This window comes from Oryx dammah, unplaced genomic scaffold, assembly GCF_014754425.2.
Source record: "Oryx dammah isolate SB20612 unplaced genomic scaffold, SCBI_Odam_1.1 HiC_scaffold_27, whole genome shotgun sequence".
Taxonomy (NCBI): domain Eukaryota; kingdom Metazoa; phylum Chordata; class Mammalia; order Artiodactyla; family Bovidae; genus Oryx; species Oryx dammah.
The window spans coordinates 64,357,484-64,380,973 of NW_024070211.1; the positions used below are offsets into that span (position 1 = coordinate 64,357,484).

At 44.1% G+C, this 23,490-nt stretch overlaps 1 long non-coding RNA gene across 1 annotated transcript; it reads left to right on the plus strand.

Moving 5' to 3' along the window:
• Positions 1-1,730: 1,730 nt before the first annotated feature.
• On the plus strand, positions 1,731-5,942 carry LOC120854723. The gene is made up of 2 exons (XR_005719047.1): positions 1,731-1,917; positions 5,737-5,942. It is a non-coding gene; the product is annotated as an uncharacterized LOC120854723 (long non-coding RNA).
• The last annotated feature ends 17,548 nt before the right edge of the window (positions 5,943-23,490 follow it).

Here is a 23,490-nt window from a genome sequence, read left to right on the forward strand (position 1 = left end):
ACTGTGCAAAAGTTTCACAGAAATTCATGTCTAGAAAAGACAACACCATCGGGGCAGAAGGATAAATTAGGAGGTGGGGATTAACACATATACACCACTATACATATAACAGATAAACAAGGTCCTACTGTTGTTCCTAAGGCACAAGGAACTATACTCAATACTCTGTAATAACCTATATGGGAAAAGAACCTGAAAAGGCTATGCAAATATACCTAACTAAACCAGTTTGCTGTACGCCTGAAACTAATACAACATTGTAAATCAACTATACTTCAGTATAAAAAAAAAAATTTTTAAAAAATAGACCCTACCACAGCAGTGAATTTCATAGTCTCATTACAAAAAAAAATTAATTTCAGCTAAACATCATTTACATTACATACTTAACATTAATTGAATTTTTAACTTTGTTAATCAAATGTTCAAAATTGTCATTTTATAGATGTAGAAGGGCTATGAGAATGAGTACTTTATACCTAATCGTATGTTTACACAAAACAAAGAAACATAATCTAAATAATTTAATATTACATTGAGAGTTAGCAAGATTTTTTTTTCAGTTCAAAGTGGCAGCAAACATTCCTAGATATTGGCAGACAGTGCTGCTGACTGTGACTTTTCCCCTTTGTCTGTGCCTGCTCTTGGCTGTGCTTTGGGAGTGAGGAGCAAGGGTTGTGTCCACACTTGGAGGGTGTTGGCAGAAAGGACTGGCCTCGCACTGTGTGACTGACTCCCAACCCCGGGTAGCTATAGCCAGAATGGAAAAGGCATCCGTTCTAGCTTGTGCAGCCAAGCCAGGCTGCCTGTGCTGTGGCAGTGACCTCTGGCAGCTGCAAGGCAGCAGAGAAGGAGCTTTGATCAGGCCTTGTGGCCAATTCACCAGCCACTGTCTCCCCCCACCCCAGCCTCCCTATCAACAACTTAGGAGGACCCCTTTGGAAGAATGATAAACTCTTGGGTCACTGGGGATTTCTGAAGAGGACAACCCCACGGGAAGCTGGACTTGGCTTGCTGGGTGGAACTCAGAGTGGTATGAATTTTAACATTAAAAACACGTGACTTAAAGTGACCCGGTTTTGTCACCTAAGCTGGTAAGGTGGGTCATACAAGGAAAACAGGGTTTCAAACACCTGGTCTCTGACATGTGACCTTAACTGGATATCTGTCTGCCTTAGCTGGATTAATTTCATTCTTCCATCTGTCTGGAATCTTCAGACATAACTTGAAGCAAAGCAAAACAAGACAAACAAATTCAGACTTAAACCTTTGAAGTGTCATACATTTTCCCAAGAAGTTTAGAATTCTATGGCTTGGGCTTGCTTTAATCGTAGAGCTCCTTTGCAGCTCTGTGTTCTGTGATAACTAAGATGGGTGGTATGAGGGGTAGGGGTGGGGGCAGTGGGAGGAAAGTTCAACAAAGAGGGGATATAAGTATACACATAGCTGATTCACTTTGTTGTACAGCAGAAACTAACACAACATTATAAAACAATTATACTCCAGTAAAAAAAAATAAAAAACCCCTAGAGCTCCTTTGAATGTACTTTTTAAAAATAGGTATTTATTTTTAAAAATTACATAACATGTATCTCTAAGGCAGGTGACCCAGATTGGTCACTCTTTAGATATAACCTGCTTCCTCTTCACTTGCCAGCAATTCTTTCTTATTCTTTCTTTTCTTCTTCCTTCCCTCCTTTCCTTCCTTCTTTTCCCCTGCTTTCTCTCTCAATCTCTCTTTTCCCTCCTTCCTTCCTTCTCCCCCTTCTCTTTCTTTCTTCTTTCTCCCTCCCTTCCTTCCTTTCTATAGCAGGAAAAGATCCACGTTAGCAATCCCTGGGATCAAGAACTATACAGAAAAATGTAAAATTTTAAAAATCAAAGACTTCCTCCTACTCCCAGCACCAGCGTCCAAAGGTAAGCAGTATTCACAGCTTCTTGAGTGTGCTTCCAGAATTTTCTCTGCATTCGTAAGCTTAATATCTTTTCCCCCTAACTACAATCAATGTCTTTTTTCCATACTTACTATATTTTACTTACAAGTGTTTTTAATAGAACATATGGATATATGTCATTCTTTCAAAGGGCTGTATCATAGTGTATTTAATCTTCTCTACTGGGCATTTAGGGACTTCCCTGGTGGTCTAGTGGTTAAGACTACGAGCTCCCAGTGCAGGGGGGCACAGGTTCGAGGAACTAGGGTCCAGCATAGTCAAAAGTGCAGGTGGGGAACATTTAGGCCATTTCTGGTTCTTTGCTATGACATACAATGCTGTAAAGTACATTTTCATGACAAAGCTTTGTACATAAATAAAAGCATTTCTTCCAAATTTCTGGAAATACAACTGCTGGCTTGAAGTATCTGATATGTTTAATTTTGACAAGTATTGCCAACTTGATTACCAGTTGCACCCATAAACTATGTGTGAGTTATTACTAATTTCTTCTTTATCATTTCTAGGTTTTGTGTTCTCCTCAGTCCAAAATAAACAACAACAACAACAACAAAAACATTTTCTTCTAGTACTTTTAGGGTTTTTTAATACTTAAGTCTTGACCCATCTGGAAATAATTCTGGCATAAGGAAATAGGGATCCTGCTTAATTTTGGGGGGTGAGGTGGGGGATCCTGCTTAATTTTTTAATGGTTTTCTAGTTGTCTCACTATTACCTTGTTGAATAATCCACACAAACAGTAAATTTCTTTTTTCAAATACTAAATTCAAAATTTTGAATTGAGGATTTTTTAGTTTACTGCACAGAGCTACCTATCTATCCTCTGTATAAGTTTCCTCTTGATGCTATAACAAATTACTGCAACTTTAGTGGCCTAAAACACAAATTTATTAAACTGCAGTTCTGGACATAAGAATTATCTAAAATGGATCGGGGTGGGGATAAAAAAAATAAATAAAATGGATCAACATGCTGTGTGCCTCTGGAGGGTCCAGGGGAGAATCTCTTTTCCTGTCTTTTCCAGCTTCTAGAAGTCACATGGCTCCTTCATCCATCTTCACAAGCAGCAGCCTAGCATCTTCAGATCTCTGTGTCTCGTTACCTTCTCTGTCTTCTAAAGCCCTCTATAAAGTCTCTTATAGAGACCTCTGTGATTACATTGGATCCACCCACACAACACAATACCATCTCCCCATCTCAAGACCCTTCATTTAATCACATTGGCAAAGTCTCTTTCACCATGTCAGCTATGTATTCACACAGTGACCCTGTGCATGAGGTTGTGATCATCTTTGAAAACTATTACTCTATGAGTCACCATGTCTAATATCAAACTTTTAAGCTATTAGAGTTTCTAATAAGTTATAATATCTGAAAGCATGAATTTCTTCTAACTGTTTTCCAAAATGAACATACTTTTACTTGTATGATTTTAAAATATTTGAGCCCCCTAGAAGACCTAAATAGACATTTCTTCAAAGAAGACATACAGGTGACCAAGAGGCACATGGAAAGATGCTCAATGTCACTAATTATTAGAGAAATGCAAATCAAAATTACAATGAAGGTACTGCCTCACACCAGTCAGAACAGCCATCATTAAAAAGTCTACAGACAATAAATGCCGGAAAGGATGTGGAAGAAAGGGAAACCTCCTACACTGTTGGTGGAAATGTAAACTGGTGCAGCCACTACGAAGTACAGTATGGAGGTTTCTAAATGCAAAATAAAAATAGAGTTACCATATGATCTGGCAATCCCACTACGGGCATCTTGCACCTCCATGTTCATAGCAGGACTATTCACAGAAGCTAAGACATGGAAGAAACTTGAGTGTCCATTGACAGGTGAATGGATAAAGATGTGGTACATATATACCACGGAATACTACTTAGTCATAAAAAAGAATGAAATAATGCCCTTTGCAACAACATGGATGGACCCAGAGATCATCATACTAAGTGAAATAAGTCAGACAGAGAAAGACAAATATCATATGACATCACTTACATGTGGAATCTCAAATATGACACGAATGAACTTATCTATGAAACAGACTCATAGCAATAAAGAACAAACTTGTGGTTGCTGAGGGGGAGAGGATGTGGGGAAGGGAAAGATGGGGAGTTTGAGACCAGCAGGTGCAAACCAGTATGTATACAATGGATAAACAGCAAAGTCCCTGCTGTATAGCCCAGGGAACTTTATTCAATATCCTGTGACAAACCATAGTGGAAAAGAATATAAAAAAGAATGTATATGTGTATAACTGAATCACTTTGCTGTACAGCAGAAATGAGCACATTATAAATCAACTATACTTCAATAAAATAAATTTTTTAAAAAGAAAAATAATAAAATATACAAGCCCCAGGTCATGACTAAAATATTAAATTGGGGTGTGTCAAATTTAGGATCTATATATTATCTGAAAAAAAATTATTTGTAGATGTATAGTAGATGTAGGTGAATATAATCTTTATAAGTACATTCATAGGAGTACATATAAGTATATCCATAAATTGCTTAACCTATAAGTCTTTTTAATGTAAATATTAATGCAAATTAGTTCTGATAATTTTCATTTATTTAAAAACACATGCATTGCTCACATACTATCTGAGAGCCACTGGTAAGAGGTGGCCCTTGCCCTCAAGGCAAGAATTTTTCATTCTTAGATTGTGACTTATCCGAGGGTTTTGAAATCAATTTAGTGGATTTTGAAAAGAGAAATGAACTAGAGTAGACAAGAAAACAGAATGTATCACACAAAGTGAAGGTAAACAAAGGACTGTGAAACTTTAGGTTTATGCTTGTGTGTATGTGAATTTTGCTGTGAAATCTCTTTCCTATTTTGGATGTGGTGGTCAAAAAGGTGTGAGAGCCTCTAGTTGAGGGAGAATGAATAAGCACACAAACAATACTAATTAGTCTGAGATGTGCTTTCACAGATTAAACCCCTTGAGGGCGGGCACCCTGGCTGTGTCACCATTATTTCATCATAGCCTGACCTAATGTCTGAGATATAATCAGCCCTTGGTTATTCTTCTTGAGTCAATGAATGAACGAGGTGGGCCTGGGGTGCCAGGGACAGCAGGAAAGCAGGTCAGAGGATGAGAACATTTTGTCCTTACCTGTCCATGGCTCACTCTGAGAGCTGTGGGCTACAAGCACAGGGGGGAGAGGAAAATGATCCAGTGAGGAATTGAAGGCTGGGCAGAGGGAAGCCTGAGGGACCTTGAGTGACATCTAGTGGCATCTTGGACCAAATGGCAGCCCCAGCCTCAGTGATCTCCCATTAGGTGGAGTATTATTGCATAAACTGCTTTAAGGGGGGGAAAGGGACTCCATTCCTTCGTGGAGTGTAAGTGTAGATGAATTTGTAGATGAATCCTGTGGGGTTTCTGTTTTTTTTTTTTTTTTAATATATGTTGCTTTGTCCAAAGAGGCTTTCATATCACATTAGAAAATCTGGGTTAATATTTGTGCCTTTGTAGTCTGTTACTCAGCACCTGGGACAGCACTTTCAGGTGTGATTCAGGTGTGTAATAAATGCCTGCTGGTGGCTGGCTGACACATTTAAACATTCATTCAACCCATGCTCCTTGATCAGCTATGGCCCGCATTAAGGATTCTCATCCCTGGTCACACATTAGAAACATCAAGGGCATTTTTTAATAAATATAGGAGTCTTGCCTTACCCTGACCCCACTTCCATGCTTAATTGATTGGGGTGGATCCCAGACTTCTCTTTAGATATGGATGTAGGTATTTTTTTCAGCTCCCAGGGTGATCCTGCTGTGCAACAGGGTTGAGACCCACAGTTCCCATTTGGACAGGCACTGGAAGTAACAGAACATCAGTGGAAAATGGGACTCTCTGAATCCTACATCAGCACTTCTCAAACTGCCTGGGGTGGAAGGACCAGTCTTCATGGACCCACGTTTTTATAAAATACAAATAAAAAGAAATTCTGAGAAAATTAAATGAGGAGACAAAGACATATTATAAAATCCAAGCCCCATTGTTCAACAGAAATGATTTTCTCTGTTTTATTTCTCTTAAAGGTTTTAACTGCTTAATCTGAATTTCTGTACTTGTGAGCTGGTGACACACCCTCTGCAGGGCAGCACTTTGTCATGCTCTGGATGAAGGTTGGGGCACAAAGAAGACAGGAGACCCAAAAACACACCAGTGCGTAGTGACAGGACACACAGGTTGTTCTTGTGCTTTTGAGCAGGAGGCCTGTGGACCCCTCTGCCCCCTCAGTCACAGCCCTGTGGGGCCATCAGGGCCAGGATCCCAGGCCTCAGCTCCCCAGAGGCAAACTCTAATCTTATCAGAACATCCACATGATCAGGCAGTTGGTACTACCTATGAGATAAATGAGGTTTTTTTTTTTGCAAACTGGTTTATAAAGCAAATATCACTCTCCTTTTAAAACAAATTTAAAAGCAAACCACTCCCCTTTCCAGGGACCAGACACTGATGTTTATTACAAGGATATCCTCCTTCTAGGATGAAGGCTTCAGGCCCGAGACAATTATTTAGGGAACAGGGGGTGAAGCCCTGCCCTGTGATGGAGCATTCCGTCCAGCAATGTGATGCTCACACCCACTCCATGCAGGTGTCTCTCTCTTAAACAGTAATAAATAACCACCATCAGACTGACAGCTGTCACACTTCTAGCTGTACCTCTGTCCTTCCCCACCTCCAGCAGGCAGGCTCAACACCCTAGATTGTTACCACTTCTTCTACACCTGGGTCTTTGTCTTAAGCTTTTTTTTTTTTTTTTTTTTTTAGTGCTTTAAGATATCCCAATTTAATCACAGTAGTAAATTGAGAATTTTTCCAAGGCTGTGCCTTGTTTCTGTTTTGGGCATGTGACATTTGGAGTGATCATATGTATCAGAATCTTTTCATATATGAATGTTTATGTTTAGGGGATGCAGAAGGGAAGGAAGGATTTTACAGGAACACTGATCTGATCACTGGGGGTAAAAGAGGAGAAACAAACCCAACAGGAGACAATTGCAATTGTATCTTCATTTGGTGTATAGGGAAGAGGGAGCAGGTGTTACTATAAAGCATAACTGTAAGGTGATCTTTCTTTTACAAGGATATATCAGAATCTACACATTTAAATTGGTACCGCCCTCCAACTCAGTCATTTGGGGAAGCTATATGTTTTCCAACAACTTGACTATTTCTCAAATACAATCAACCCTCATCTAAGTTCATCTCTACCACCCAACTTCCTTTACGAGAGGATGATTTGACCGGTCCTTTGGGGCTATTCTGCCACCCCACCCCTATTCTAAATCCTGGTTGAAGCAGAAGGGATCCAAGGACCTCTAACCCCACCAGCAGGACTGAGCACTTGACTTAGTTCAGTGCCTTCTGGTGCCTGTGTACTGGGCATCATGCCAGGATCGGGGTTTGCAGAGATAAAGACAACACAGCACCTGCCCCAAAAAACTGCTCAGACCAGTGGAGAAAGGGTTGACCTAAAAGCCTGTACACTCATTCTCCCTCTCTTTATGAGGAGTAAATCTCTAGGTATTCATACAGTTGAGACCAAGTATGGGAGACTTGTGAGTGTTGACGTAAGGTACACACTCCAGTTCTTGGGATATACCTTTAAAGCTGCCCCCTGATTGTTGAAAGTTTGGCTAAAATCCAACCCAATGGGGGTGTGGGGTGGAAACTAGATAAATCCTGTGAGTGTGGAGCACATTGCTCCAGATAAAAGCCAAGTTTAACCAAATGGGCAGCCACAGGTGGTCCTGTTTTAAAGCTCCTATGAAGTGAAGACAACATAAAATGGCAGTTTTGAAAAGAGCAAAAAATGTCAAAGTGTCTTTGAAGCTCTTTCCAAACTCCTTCATGTACAAGGTGAGAGCTTTAATTTTGCTCTGAATTATTTGAGTATCAATGATGTCAAACCAATTAGTTACTGGATCAATTCAGTGGAGAAAGAGAGCCTTTTTTAAAAAAGAAGAAGAAGAAGAAGAAGTGGAGGTATTTCGATATGGTTGAGGACATGTTATTGATCTTATACTAACATTCTAGAAATTAGTTCTTAGATTTTTGTGTCTGCCTCAAAGTAATTTTTAACATGCTTATTAGAAACTCTGGTGCATATAGTTAGAGCAAATGGATTAATGTGAATGACCTGAAGTCAGGAGGAGGTAGGTTTGCACCATGGTTAAGGGCAGGGTGTCCTGTGCTGCCCTGCCAGGATTCTAGTCCCGTCCTTGAAAACAATCAGGGTGTTATTAGATAAGGTACTTGTTCTGAGCTGAATTACGTCCTCCCCCAAATTCGTATGTTGAAATCCTAACCCATAATACCTCGGAATGTGACTGTATTTGGAGGTGGAGATCTCTAAACAGTAAGTTAAAATGAGATTATTAAGGAGGGGCTCTCATCCAGTGTGACTAGTATTCTTTTTCTTTAATTTTTATTTTTGGCTGTACTGCATGGCACATGTGATCTTAATTCCTCAACCAAGGATCCAGTCTACACCCCTTGCATTGGAAGAGTGGGGTCTTAACCACTGGACCACCAGGGAAGTCCCTGGCTCTTTCTTGAAGTTCTTCCTTGAGGTCCCTTGAAGTTCTTTCAAGATGAAGAAATGTAGACACATACACACACAGGGAGAGGACCACATGAACACACTGCAGGAGGTGGCCATCTGCAAACCATGGAAGGAGACCTCAAGGGAAAACAGACTGCTTGCACTTTAATCTTGCTCATGCAGCCTCCAGACTGGTGGGAAAATAAACTTACGTTGTTTAGGCCACTGAGTCTGTGGTCCTAGCTTACCAACATGCTACTCAAACCCCCTGTGCTTTCTGCTGCATCCACAAAATGGGACTGATAATAGGTACTTACTGCAAAGGATTATTATGAAGATGAAGAGAACTAGCAAATATGAAGCACTTAGAATTATTACCACTGACTGGACACTTAACATGTCATGTCCATTAATGTACTCCTCCCATCTCCCTTCTGAATAAATCGTATGTCTCCATTTTGCAGATATGGAAATTTGAATTTGGAGGTTTCAGTAAGCCCAGCCACATTTAATATTGGCCTCCCACCATGGAGCTATAAAGATGGAAAGTGTTATACATAAATGCAAGCCACCCACATCATCAAAGCTATAGCAGTGTCTTGTTCGCAACCAGCATAGGGAGAGTATAATATAGAGGAAAGAACAGGAATTAGAATGGAGAGGTGGATCGCCTTTGCATTTGTGTGCCATAGATGGTATTGACAGCAGAGGAGAACCATGGAAGGAGATTCGATTGTCTTCATGTTTTATAAAGTCCATGGTGATGATAGGGGAGCATAGACTGGGGGTGGAATGAGGGATCAGTTTCAGACCATTGTAATAACCCAGAAGTTTACGATAAGTGCTTGAGCCAGGGTGGAAATTGTGGATATAAAAGAGAACAGAGATCCTTGAGATATTAAGGAACATAACTCAATCATTTATTATGTGATCCAGGTGAGACCCAGGTTTCTCAATTGCCAAGGTAGCTGGACAGGTGGCACAATCAGTCACCAGGATCAGCAGCACAAGATAAAAGAGGGTGGGTTTGAAAATGATGAGGATGAACCCAGTTTAGAAGAAATTGAACTAGAGGTACCTGTGAGATTCCAGGTAGAACTACCCAGAATTCAATTAAAGATATGGATCTGCAGCCCAGGTCTCCAACCTGCTCTGGAGTTATCGGTTTATGATGGTAGCACAGGTCATAAGGACAGTGTCTGGAGGAGGAAGTGAAGGAGGAAAGGAAAGAATCCTGGGGAGTGAGCACCATCATTTGGGAATAGGCTTCCATGGTGGCCCAGTTGGGGTGGGGAGAGAGGAGGGTCCCAGGCTCCAAGGGAAGAGAACCCCTCCAGACTGCCATAGAGGTTGATGGCGCCAAGTACCCTGGAGCTGATTGAGTAAGCGGTGGGTAGGAAAGGATGCCCGGGATTGAGAATTCAGTATTCAGTCATGACCTTTGCCAGACAATTTCAAGGAAGAGGTGGGGGTGGAAGGCAGACGTCAGTGAAGAAGGAGTGGGAAGGAGAGAGAGAAGACAGGTTGCAAGGAGCTTCGCTGAATAAGGGAAGTGACAGGAATAAAGGGCGGGGGATAGGACTGAGGGGAAACTTTGATTAGAACATTGTGCCAACAACGTTAAGTCATGAGGTTCAAGTTTTCATGAGAGTCAATGAATATGCTCTTTTTAAAAAATCACAGTTAATAAACCCTAACCTAAGGTAACCTTTTGGTAAATGAATAATCCGTGCTTCACCAGCTCCCCAGTGAGTCTGGAGCAGCCTGTAGGGTTGTTGGCCTGCCTTTCTGACTACATTCCCCCAACTGTCCTGGGCTGCTGGCCCACTGAGCTCACAGACACAGTGCTCAGACCTTGTACCCCCTCCAGCACTGGGCAAGCCAGTCTCCCCAGCCCGGTTTCCCATGCACTGGGCCTGCCCACTGCACAGTCAGCCAGGTTTTCCCAGGCCTCCTCCTATGTTACAGCAGGTGCCAGGGAACTAGCCCCTATCCGACCAAAAACCACAGAAGAAACCATGTGGCCAGAAGGTAACATCAACCAAATCCACACCCTTAGCTACTGTGACACTCCTTGGGGGAAGGTGTCTCTGTCTGTCTTTCACCCTCAGCTTAGGAAGACGGTGCTGAGTCATGAAGAGAATGGATACTTTGGATCAAGGCAATGATGCAAATCCCAGCTTCAACTCTTAATAGCAACTTGAATTTGAACAAACCATGTCATCTTTTTAATTATAGCAATGACAATAGTGGTAACTAGTATTTATTGATTGTTTATTTCTCTGCTAAACGCAATGTATTCCTTCTATCCCCTGCTGCTGCTGCTAAGTCACTTCAGTCGTGTCCGACTCTGTGCGACCCCAGAGATGGCAGCCCACCAGGTAGCCCGTCCCTGGGATTCTCCAGGCAGGAACTCTAGAGTGGGTTGCCATTTCCTTCTCCAGTGCATGACAGTGAAAAGTGAAAGTGAAGTCACTCAGTCGTGTCCGACTCTTAGCGACCCCATGGACTGCAGCCCACCAGGCTCCTCCGTCCATGGGATTTTCCAAACAAGGCTACTGGACTGGGGTGCCATTGCCTTCTCCTGGGGTACCCTATAATGGCGAATGTGTTGTTCTCACCATTTTACAGATGAAGAGCCCAAGACATAGATTGTTAAGTAACTTCCCAAAATCACAACCAGTGGGTGGAGGAGCTGGATTGGCTTGATTCTGGAGTCCAGACTCTTTGAGACTCAACTTCCTTATGTGTGGAATGTGCACAATGATAACAACCTCATGGAACTGATCTAGAATGAGACATAACTTCTATGAGGCCCCTAATAGATGCCTGGCAAAGCGGGTTCCCTCCTACTGTCTTCCCTTCTAAAGGAATCTACACAGACTGTTAGGACAATGGCTCCCGGTGAGGATTTATCCCCCAGGCCATTTCCTGGTGAACTGATTTGCAACGGGGACTCACTATTGTCATCTTGCAGGTCCTTCGTCAGTCCTTATGAAAGAGTTATTGCAAGTTTCAGTCCTCAGTTCAGTACACTGGCTACGCAGAAACAGTAAAGACTGTCTTCACGTTCCATTACTCAGACACCAGCAAAATGCTGTTCTCTGCTTTCCTGGACACCAACTGAGTGTCCCACCATTTAAATCAGTTCTGACACTAATTACCAAGAGTTAGTGTCTGACCCCACAGGTTAAGGACTCAGTCACACAAAGTGAAAGTGAAGTTGCTCAGCTGTGTCTGACTCTCTGCGACCCGAGGAACTGTACCAGGTTCCTCCGCCCATGGGATTTTCCAGGCAAGGATACTGGAATGGGTTGCCATTTCCTTCTCCAGGAGGTCTTCCCAACCCAGGGATTGAACCTGGGTCTCCCGCATTGTAGGCAGACACTTTACTGTCTGAGCCACCAGGGAAGTGACTAAACTCAATCGCAAATCTGAAGTCACCAGCCTCCTGTATTTACGATCCACTGGTCATAAAGAGGGGTCCCATGACTCTGTCCTTCAGCTTGATAGTTTGCTAGAATGGCTCACAGAACTTAGGAAAACAGTTTATTTACTGTTACTAGTTTAGTACAAAGGCTACATACAGCTCAGGAAAAGTCAAATAGAAGAGGTGCATAGAATAAGATACAGGGTGAGGCATGGGGCTCCCATGCCTTCTCTGGGCACACCACCCTCTGAGGACCTAGATGTGGTCACCAACCTGGAAGTTCTCCGAGCCTTGTGGTTTAGGGGCTTTTATGAAGGTTTCATTACATAGGTATGATTGATTAAATAATTGACTAGGGGTGATTATCTTAACCCTCATCCCTTTTCCCCTTCCTGGAGGTGCCAGGCTGGACTGCAAGTTCCAACCCTCTAATCCATGGCTGGTCCATCCTGAAGCTGTCTATGACACCCTCATCCAAGAGTAAACTCATTAGTTTACCCAAGGCACCCCCAGTCATTCAGGAAATTCCAAGGGTTTTAGATGCTCCTGTGCCAGGAACCAGGGACAAAGACCAGATATATATTCCTTATTATATCACAGCATCACACAGTGACACAGTTGTTGAGAAAAACATCTTCCAGAAACACACGTATTCTTAGAGGACAACCAGTATTAGCGGGGACAGGACAAAGACCATGGACAAAGACCGTCTTTGGGGAGGAGGCAAACTTGGATACCAAATGTGTGTGAAGTTCCTCCAAGTTGACTCAAGTCTGTAATTTAGAACCACACATAAAAATTACTTTTTTTGAGAAAGGCTCAAAATTACTTAAATGAAACTTCTTTCTTTCCATAATGTGAGAGCAAAGACTCCCAGACCCACCCACACACCAGTTTCCTCCACGTTCTCTTACAGCTGGTTAGTTTGCTTCCCCTGCCCATCCCCTGCCCACCTCCTTGGGTTCATGCTTTTCCTGGCTCTGTTAAGAATAGCATAATTTGGAGTGGGTTTTTTTTTCTCTTTTGGTCTATGTAAACGGTCTGTGGATGTATTTCATTCCAGATGTTTTTCCCCAACCTGTTTTTCTTAAGAAACCCAGAATTATTTTTAAACATAATTTGGGGGCTTCCAAATAAAACAAATATCTTAACTGCCTGCGGGTTCCTAAGTTACAAGTCCTTGCTTGGTGGTGGGGAGAAAAGAAGACATAGAGCAAAAGGGGCCAGCTCTGGAGACGAAGTGAGGCCTCCGAGGCTGTCCCTGGGCTGGCCTGTTTTCCTCTTTTCTCTTTTCCACTTCTTGGGTATTGTTAAGGGCTGAATTTCGTGTCCCCCAATACCTGAATTCACATGTTGGACCTCTAATCTCCCATGGGAACGTATTTGGCGATGGGTCTTCTAGGGCAGTAATTAGGGCAAAATGAGGTGCTAAGGGTGAGGCCCTGATCCCATAAGATTCGGGTCCTCATAAGAAGAGACGGCAGAGAGTTCTCTCTCTGTCCACACACACTCTGAGGAAAGGCCATGTGACAATGAAGTAGCCATCTGCCAGCCAGGAAGAGAGCTCTTAGCAGAAACCGAACCCTGTTGGATCTTGATCTGGGACTTCCAACCTCCAGAACTGTGACAGAATAAGCTTCTGTTGTTCAGGCCACAACAGTCTGTGATGGTTTGCTCTGGCAGCCCTAGCTGACTAATACAGGCCCTCTGGCTGTCCCTGAGGTACTCTTCTTGAGATACTCACTTCTGTCCCCTAAAACACATCAAGTAGGTTTTCTGTTGAATTTTGTCAGCCTCCTTGTCCCCCAGGAGCTAATCTGAAAGAGTGACATCCAACAATAACAGCAAATCACACCACTTCTCCCAGTTAATACATTGGTGGGGACCCTTAAGGCTTTAACCCGGGGATTCTCAATTCTGGTTTCATATGAGAATCATACAGAGAACTTATTTAAAAGATTTTATTTGTATGGGAATCTGAAAAAATAATAGGAATGAACTTATTCACAAAACAGAAAGAGACTCAACAGACACAGAGAGCAGACTTGTATTTAACAAAGGGGAAAGGTGAGGGGAGGGATAAATCAGGAGTTTGGGATTAACAGATCCACATCATTATGTACAAGATAGATTAAAAAAAAAGGACCTACTGTATAGTACAGGGAACCATACTCAATATTTTGTAATAACCTAAAAGGGAAAAGATTCTGGAAAAGAATATAAATATGCTCAGTTACATATATGTGTACAGTTATATACATATAACTGAATCACTTTGCCCTACATCTGAAACTAACACAACATTGTAAATCAACTATACTTCATAAAAAGTATTTTCCAAGCCACACCAATCCCAAATCTGGGGATAATACCTCAGAAACCAGACCTTAAAAAAAAATTGTTTCATTTTTTATTATAAATGTAACGTGCTCAAATGTCCAATTTGGTTTCTCATGTAATTAAACTAATACTCTATTTTCCACTTTTTATGGGGGATTACCTTCTGAATCTCAGGGTTATTTTCATCACCCTTTCCAGTATGGTGATGTGTCAAGGAGGAGAGAACCCACCCCACCCCTCTGCCCTGCCTCATAGTCCTGGTTCTGTCACTACCTTGGTGTATAAGGTGACATAAGTCTTATAACTTGACTCGGTACTAGCTTCCTTAACTATGGAATGATGTGAATAAGTTAAATGATTTTTAAGGTCTTTTCTGGCTTACAAATTCAAGGTTCCATAACAATGACCATACACAAACCATAAAGGACGTTTTTAAAAACTACAGCTGAATTCAGACAGTAGAATCCCACCACCAAGCTGGGTGGCTCCTATTTACACTGTTGCTTTCCTGACCTGAGTAGCTCTTTCCCTTTCAAAACTTGCTGTAATTGGTTTGAGCTTGCTTTTTCCCAGAGTTACCACTACCCTATCACTTATTTCATGAGAATATTGTCCAGTGTAAAGCACTGTAATAACAGTGATGTCTTATTTGTATGAGCTTTAGTAGTATATCATGAATAGTATTTTAGAAAGCACATGGGATTTTCAGGAAGAGATACCAGGGTTTGAATTCAGGATTGTAGCAGTCTTGGATTTAGATGCAAATAGAAGTCTGTATATTGTCACCCTGCTTATTTAACTTATATGCAGAGTACGTCATGAGAAGCGCAGGACTGGAAGAAACACAAGCTGGAATCAAGATTGCCAGGAGAAATATCAATAACCTCAGATATGCAGATGACACTACCCTTATGGCAGAAAGTGAAGAGGAGCTAAAAAGCCTCTTGATGAAAGTGAAAGAGGAGAGGGAAAAAGTTGGCTTAAAGCTCAACATTCAGAAAATGAAGATCATGGCATCTGGTCCCATCACTTCATGGGAAATAGATGGGGAAACAGTAGAAACAGTGTCAGACTTTATTTTTGGGGGCTCCAAAATCACAGCAGATGATGACTGCAGCCATGAAATTAAAAGACGCTTACTCCTTGGAAGGAAAGTTATGACCAACCTAGATAGTATATTCAAAAGCAGAGACATTACTTTGCTGACTAAGGTCTGCCTAGTCAAGGCTATGATTTTTCCTGTGGTCATGTATGGATGTAAGAGTTGGACTGTGAAGAAGGCTGAGCGCCGAAGAATTGATGCTTTTGAACTGCGGTGTTGGAGAAGACTCTTGAGAGTCCCTTGGACTGCAAGGAGATCCAACCAGTCTATTCTGAGGGAGATCAACCCTGGGATTTCTTTGGAAGGAATGATGCTGAAGCTGAAGCTCCAGTACTTTGGACACCTCATGCGAAGAGTTGACTCATTGGAAAAGACTCTGATGCTGGGAGGGATTGAGGGCAGGAGGAGAAGGGGACGACCCAGGATGAGATGGCTGGATGGCATCACTGACTCGATGGACGTGAGTCTGAGTGAACTCTGGGAGTTGGTGATGGACAGGGAGGCCTGGCGTGCTGCGATTCATGGGGTCGCAAAGAGTAGGACACGACTGAGCAACTGAACTGAACTGAACTGAGAAACTGTTTCTGGTTAACTTAAGCAGGAGAGGATTTACATGAGGATCAATGGGTAATTCACAGAATCACTGGGTGCTGGGAGGTGCTGGCTGGGCCAGGACCAGAGGGGGAGATGCACTTCAAGAGGTGGCCTGGGGACCAGCTACCTGGTGGGGAAGGAGGACGTGCTTGTCACAGCACTTCAAGCCACTTCATAGAATGTCTTATGGACCTTGTGTCCTGGCTTGTTTCCCTCAAGGGTCAAAGTTTTAAACAACCAAAATGATACAACTGACAAGGGCCTAATTTCTAAAATATACAAACAGCTTATATAATTCAATAGCAAAAAGCAACCCAGTTGAAAAATGAGCAGAAAACCTAAAAAGACAGTTCTCCAAAGGAGACATACAGATGGCCAACAGGCACAGGAAAAGATGCTCATCATTGCTAATCATTAGAGGAATGCAAATCAAAACTACAGTGAGGTACCACCTTACGCCGGTCAACATGGTCATCATTAAAAAGTCTACAGATAATAAATATTGGAGAGTGTGTGGAGAAAAGAGAACCCTCTTATCTCTTGATGGGAATGTAAACTAGTACAGCCACTATAGAGAACAGTATGGAGGTGCATCAAAAAAAATAAAAATAAAACTATCATATGACCTAGCAATCTCACTCTTGGGCATATATCCAGACAAAACTATAATTCAAAAAGATATAGGACTTCCTTGGTAGTACAGTGGATAGGAATCCACCTGCCAAAGCAGGGAACATGGGTTCGATCCCTGGTCTGCAAAGATTTCACAAACCACAGAGTAAGGAAGCCCTTATGCCACAACTACTGAAGCCCGCACACCTAGAGCCTGTGCTCCACAGACAATCACCAAAATGAGAAGCCTATGCATGGCAACTAGAGAAAGCCCTCTTGCAGCAACAAAGACCCAGTCCAGCCAAAAAAAACAAAAACAAAAGATACATGCACCCCTATGTTCATAGCAGCGCTATTCACAATAGACAAGACATGCATACAATCTAAATGTCCACTAACTGATGAACGAGTAAATATGTGGTACACATATACAATGGAATACCACTCAGCCATAAAAAGAATGAAATAATGTCATTTGCAGCAACATGGATGGATCTAGAGATTATCATAGTAAGTGAAATAAATCAGACAAAGAAAAAATATCATATGTTATCATTATATATGGAATCGAAAATATGACACAGGAAATCCCCTGGCAGTTCAGTGGTTAGGACTCTGAGCTTTCACTGCTAAGGACCTGGGTTCAATCCCTGGTTGGAGACTAAGATCTCACAAGCCACACAGGGCAGCCACAAAAAAGATTAAAATGAACTTATCTATAAAACAGAATAGACTCACAGAGATAGAGACCAGATCTGTGGTTGTCAAGGGGGAGAGGGTGGAGGAAGAATGGATTGGGAGTATGGGGTAAACAGATACAAACTGTTATATTTATTATGGATAAACAACAAAATCCTACAGTACAGCACAGGGGACTATATTCAATATCCTGTGATAAACCATCATGGAAAAGAATATGAAAAAGAATGTATATATGTATGTAATATATAACTGAATCACCGCTGTATAGCAGAAATGAACACAACATTGTAAACTAATATACATCAACAGTATAAATTTAAAAAGAGAACTATAAAACTTATAGAAGAAAGCATAGAATAATTATTAAATGTATCCAGGGACTTCCCCGGTCCAGTGGCTAAGACTCTGCACTTCCAATGCAGCCCAGGTTCCATCCCTGGTGAGAAAACTAGATCCCAAATGCTGCAAATAAGCATTCTGCAAGCCTCAACTAATGACCTGGCACATGCCTGGTTGCTTAGTCACTTCAGCCATGCCCGACTCTTTGTGACCCTGTGGACTGTAGCCTGCCTGCCAGGCTCCTCTGTCCATGGGATTCTCCAGGCAAGAATACTGGAGTGGGTTGCCATGCCCTCCTCCAGGGTCTCTTCCTGACCCAGGAATTGAACCTGTATCTTCTGCATTACAGGCAGATTCTTTACCACTGAGCCACCAGGGAAGCCCCCAAAGACCTGGTACAGTCAAATAAATAAATAAATATGTATATTTAAAGTATATCTAGGTAGTACAGTGGTCAAAATGACCTTTACCACATGGCCCTAGCACCTACTGCCACTAGCTGAGTGACCTTGGTAAAACGAGGATGGGGATGAAGCTCATCTTGGGGCAGCCCTGTGGATTCGGTGGGTGCATGTGTGAGAATCAGCCCAGAGCCTAGTGCTGCATCCCCACCCTTGGTGTGGCTATGTTCCCCTGGCCTGGCCTGAAGCTTGGGTTCCTGGGTTCCTGGCATATCTGCTTTCAGGTGTCATCCTGCTAGGAGGGGGAGGATGTGGGGATAGAGGGGGATCTGAGAGGGGACAGACCCTTTTTGATACCTCTTGGGTTTTGCAGCTTTGAGAACCCTGGAATTTAACCTTTCCTGGGGGCTATGGGTACATGAACGGAGAGCCTCTCAGGCACTTATGGGGTGGGTTCTCCTGAGACACTCCCAGTGTGTTAGTCACTCAGTTGTGTCTAACTCTTTTGGGACCCCATGGACTGTAGCCCAGCAGGATCCTCTGTGGAATTCTCTAGGCAAGAGTACTGCAGTGGGTAGCCATTCCCTCCTCCAGGGAATCTTCTCCATCCAGGGATTGAACCTGGGTCTCCTGCATTGCAGGCAGATTCTTTACCATCTGAGCCACCAGGAGCTCCCCAAATATCTCTGTTGAAACTTCCATGATGGGGTTGGGGGCGGGGGGTTTGCTGGAGGCATGAGCTGCCATACCTGTACCGTGATTTCGTCTGTCCTCTGGCCGCTGGGGCCTGAGAGAAGGTGGGACACGTACACTCTCTCGTCTTGGGTTGTCTTCACAGCCCTCTGAGGTCCGCAGAGCAACTATGCACAGGCTCATTTTTCTCCCTAGAGGGGGAAAGTGAGGCCAATGAACTGAGTACAAGAGATTTGCTGAGACCATTGAGCTCGGTCCAGGGGCTTGTTTTCCTTATCCTGAGCTCAGCATCCTTTCCACCATCTGATAGGCTTTCCTGTGCTGGTCCCTCCGTTATTAGAACACCTGGATATTCTTAGCTAACAATGGGTGACAGAAATAAACTCTCTGTGGTTTCCCCGAATTTCCGCACAGACCCGCTGCAGGTGGCAGAGGCCTTGCTCTGAACACACCGCATGAAAAAGCATTTCAGAGTAGCTCCGGCACTAATGGAATGAATCATCACCGGGTGGCAGGGAGTGGCCCTGCAGGGGCCAGAGGCTACTTTAGGGAAACTGGGACCCTCATGATGGGAGGTCAAAGTTGTCATCCCAGTCTAGTTGGGGGCTGACTGCTCCAGAGAGCAGTGTTTGCACTCAGTCTCCGTGGATCTCACTGTCTGCCACCCTCCCCTACAGAGCCTGGCCTGCAGCTTTATTCCGGGGCCAAGATCCGGCCTCATCCCAGGCCAAGATGGGGGAGGGATGGTGTCTGCCTGTGAGGCCAGCATGGAATTCTCCACGTATTTATTGAGCCAAGGAGGACAATCAAAAATAGATCCTGGAAGAAAGAAGAGGTCAGAGGCCAAGAGAGGCCGTTTCCTGTGTCAGGCTGGGAGGTTGTGGAACTGAGGTCCAGGGGGACGGAGTCCTAAGCCCATGGGGATGGGGTTCAAGGGGAAGAATCAGAATGCTCTGTGCCTGGCAGAGGGGAGACCGACAGTCACTGTTGGTTGAAGTAATTATTTTAGGTTAAGTCAACCTTTAGAAAACAATCTGCAGTGTGGAAGAAACAGTGTGTCCATTTAGTAACTTGTACAGATTGATGATTCTCAGAAGCTGGACTCTGAGGTGCGGGCAGCTCTGTTTATCTGGCGGGTGACCTTGGTCACATGGTCTCTTGCTGGGGAGGTGACAGAGGCCGCTGAAGCCCTGTTCCAGCCCACCCCCGCCCCCTAAGTGCCCATCCGGGCCACTGCACTCTCTGAGCCCTTGGGGGGTCCTGGGGCTCTGTGGTTTTGTTAGCCCTCAGGGATGCCCTCTTGGATGATGGCGCCGCGTCCGGTAGCTCTCAACATTCCTCGCCTTCTAATTTTCATGTCACGCCATCCCTTGGAATCCTGCCACTGGAAGAGGGATTTTTCTGGCTGTTCACTCCAGCTTCCTCCTTCTCCCCCTTCCTTCCTTTCATGTAAAATGACACGATTGGGCTGGATCAGCTCCAAATCCTTGCTGCTCTAACTGGCCCATGGGTTTAATGAAGGCGCCATCTACATACCCAGGCAGGGGTCCTCCAAAACCACTGAGGGAGATGGGTGGGTACTCCATGCGCTGCGTCCACACAGCTTTGCTCCCTACGCAGAACTGAGAGGGCTTTCTGGACAAAGCTAGAAGACACAGGAACCAGATGGGGAGCAGGACTGAAGGCCGGTTTTCAAGGACCATTGTGCCATGGAGGGAGGAGGGCCTGCCCATGGCACTCAGGGCTTTTGCAAAGTGGGTTTGTCATCCAATTCCCTTAGGCTGACAAGCAACTCATTGTTCTCAGAAAACAGCTGCATCTGGGGAGTTTCAGCATTTGGGTGTGACAGCACAGGGAAGCTCTTCCTAGCATCAGGCCAGAGGCTCTCCCCTCACCAGGAAGGGGGGAATTCTCCTGGCAGGGCCTTGGTTTTCCAGGCCGTTGCAGCAAATCTGGTGCTTCAAACAACAGAGTTTACATACAGTTCTGTAGGTCAGGAGACCGACATGGGTCGTGTTCCTTTGCGGAGGCTCCAGAGGAGCGTCTGTTTTCCTGGCCATGCCGTGAGCAGAACTCAGTTCCCTGGGGTTGTACAGCTGAATGTCCACTTCCCGGCTGGCTGTCAGCTGGGGGCTATCCTTAGCAATTTGAGGCTTCTTTCTGGTTCTTACATCTGATCCACTGCATCTCAAAGCCAGCGTCAGGGCCCCTCCTCCTGCCATCTCCCTGACCTCTCTCCCCTTGTCCACATCTGGGAATGGTTCTTCACCTTTAAGGACACATGTGATTAGATTGGGCTCAGCTGGATAACCCAGGTGACTCTCCTCACCTCAAAGCTTTAACTTAATCACACTGGCAGAGTCCCTTTTGCCATGTGAGGTAACACTCATAGGTTCTGGAGATTAGGGCATGGACATCTGTAGGTGTGTGCTAAGTCGCTTCAGTCATGTCCAACTCTTAGCGAACCCATGGGCTGTAGCCCGCCAGTCTCCTCTGTCCATGGGATTCTTCAGGCAACAATACTGAAGTGGGCTGCCATGCCCTCCTTCAGGGGATCTTCCCAACCCAGGGATCGAAACCCGGGGATCTTGCATTGCATTGGTGAGGGACACACATTCTGCCTCCCACAGTCAAGGTGAGGCAATATGATTTGCTGACCCTCTGCTAGAAGTCACATTGCTATGGTAGACCTTTTGCAGGTGACTCACATCTCCTGTGCAAGTTGAGAGGTACAGAGGTATGTGAGCTACAGTGAGCCAGGGCCAGCTGGCATTGGGCAAAGTAAGACTTGAATGCATGTGTCCCAGGCACTTTGTGGTCAAGCCATCAGATTCACTGCATAATTAATGCTCACACAGCTTTGTGAAATGCAGTTATGTAGGCTTGCTCATAAAGTGGTTTTTTACAGGATCTGACAGTTAGAACCCACTCAGCCTGCTTGTCCTGTTCTAGCCTTGCCAGGTGTAGTCAGGACCCTTCTGGACCTTCCGAGCATCCCCCTCTCACCAGTGTGGTTGGGTCCCTTTCAGCCTCTGACATGCAGGCTGGATCTACAAAGGCACGTTGACCCACCCTGAACTCCTCCTCTGTGTTCACACTTGCCATTCTGCCTGCAGTGCCAACCCTCCCCATCAGGAGCTGAGCAATCCCCTCTCTGCTCAGAGTTCATCTGAGTTGCAGGAAATGTAAAGTCTCAGGCCCAACTCCAGACCTATTCAAGTCAGATCTGCTCTTTAAATTTTTTTTTGATTTACAATACTGTGTTAGTTTCAGCTGTACAGCTTCAGGTTATTTTCTATTATAGGTTGTTACAAGATATTGAACGTAGTTCCCTGTGCTACAGTAAAACAACAGTGAATCCTGTTGTTTATTTATTTTTTGTATAGGGTGTATATCTGTTCAAATCTGCTTTTTTTTTTCAGTCCTGGGGATCACAGGCGCTTTAAAGTTTGAGCAGCACTGGATGAGGGCCTGCTGGGGGGCTCCTCTTCCAGGAAGCCCTTCCTGATTGCCCTAGACTTAGCTAAATGAGTTCTTCCCCAGCTCCCACTGTACCCCATTTGCCCATCATTCATAAGAAGGTCATATAACTGGATGTTAACAGGGACTTTTTCCCTGTGACATAGAAGTTTCAGCAGAGGCCTCAAAGTCAAAGAAGCACCATCTCCAAGTGAGGTGCCAAGACCCCACGTAGGTCAAGCTTGGAGAAGGTGAAACTTCCTCTGTCAGCTTCAGCCCTTCTCCACTTCCAGCCTCCGAAGGACAAGTCAGAGGGTTTCTCTGGAGAGAGAGGGTTGGCTGGAGGCTGGGTCCACACATCCCTGTTGCCCTTCCCTTGGGGAGGGGAAACAGCAGCCTCCCCTCACCTCCAGGTAAGCCAGAAGGACTTCAAGGGTGGCGTTCCTTGTACCTGTAAGTGTCTGGGGAAATGTAAGGATGGGTTGGAGAGGTAGGGGCCAGTGCAACCCTGTCCCCGAAGGCAGTGAGACAAAGGTGAGTGGTTTCCATGGATCTGATGAGGCTCATGAGCTGGGGAGACTTCCTGGAGCCTCCTTGAAAGGGACCCCACCCAAGAGAGCTGCCTGAGGAGGGCTGACAAAGGGACCCAGCAGAGAGAAATGCACTGCTGGAAAACCAGAGGCTAAGGGCTACTGCAACCCCTTCCCCAACACACATACCCTAACCTCACAGTGAAAACTACCAGAATTAACAAAGACATTAACAAATACAAATACAAGGTGGCCATTTAAATTTGAATTTCAGGTAAACAATGAATGGGTTCTCATATGTTTTCAGTGTGTCACATGTGATATCTCAAATAGAGATACACTTAAAAAAAGAATTAATTGTTTATCTGAGCTTCAAATTTAATTAGGCATTTTGGATTTTACCTGGCAACCCTGAGTCAGAAGCTTTGCAGCAGAAATCCTTGTGGGTTCTCAAAGAAATCCACAGAAGTGGCCCAAATGGTAGTTTGGACCCCAATGCCAGATCACTACTGAAGCAATCAAATAAGATTCTTGTTGCTCCTTCATCCTTGTTCCATACCCCTCCCCTTCCAAATTTCTCATCAATTGCCCTGGCTGATGAGTGGGAGATGGAAGAAGGGAGGGAGAGTCCCTGGAGATAACTCTCAACCTCTCCCTTCCACCACCACAGAACTAGTGGACAGAAACACTTGGAGTGAAATTGAGCATTTGGATTATTACCTGGATCAGACTTCCAAACAGTCACTGTTCGTG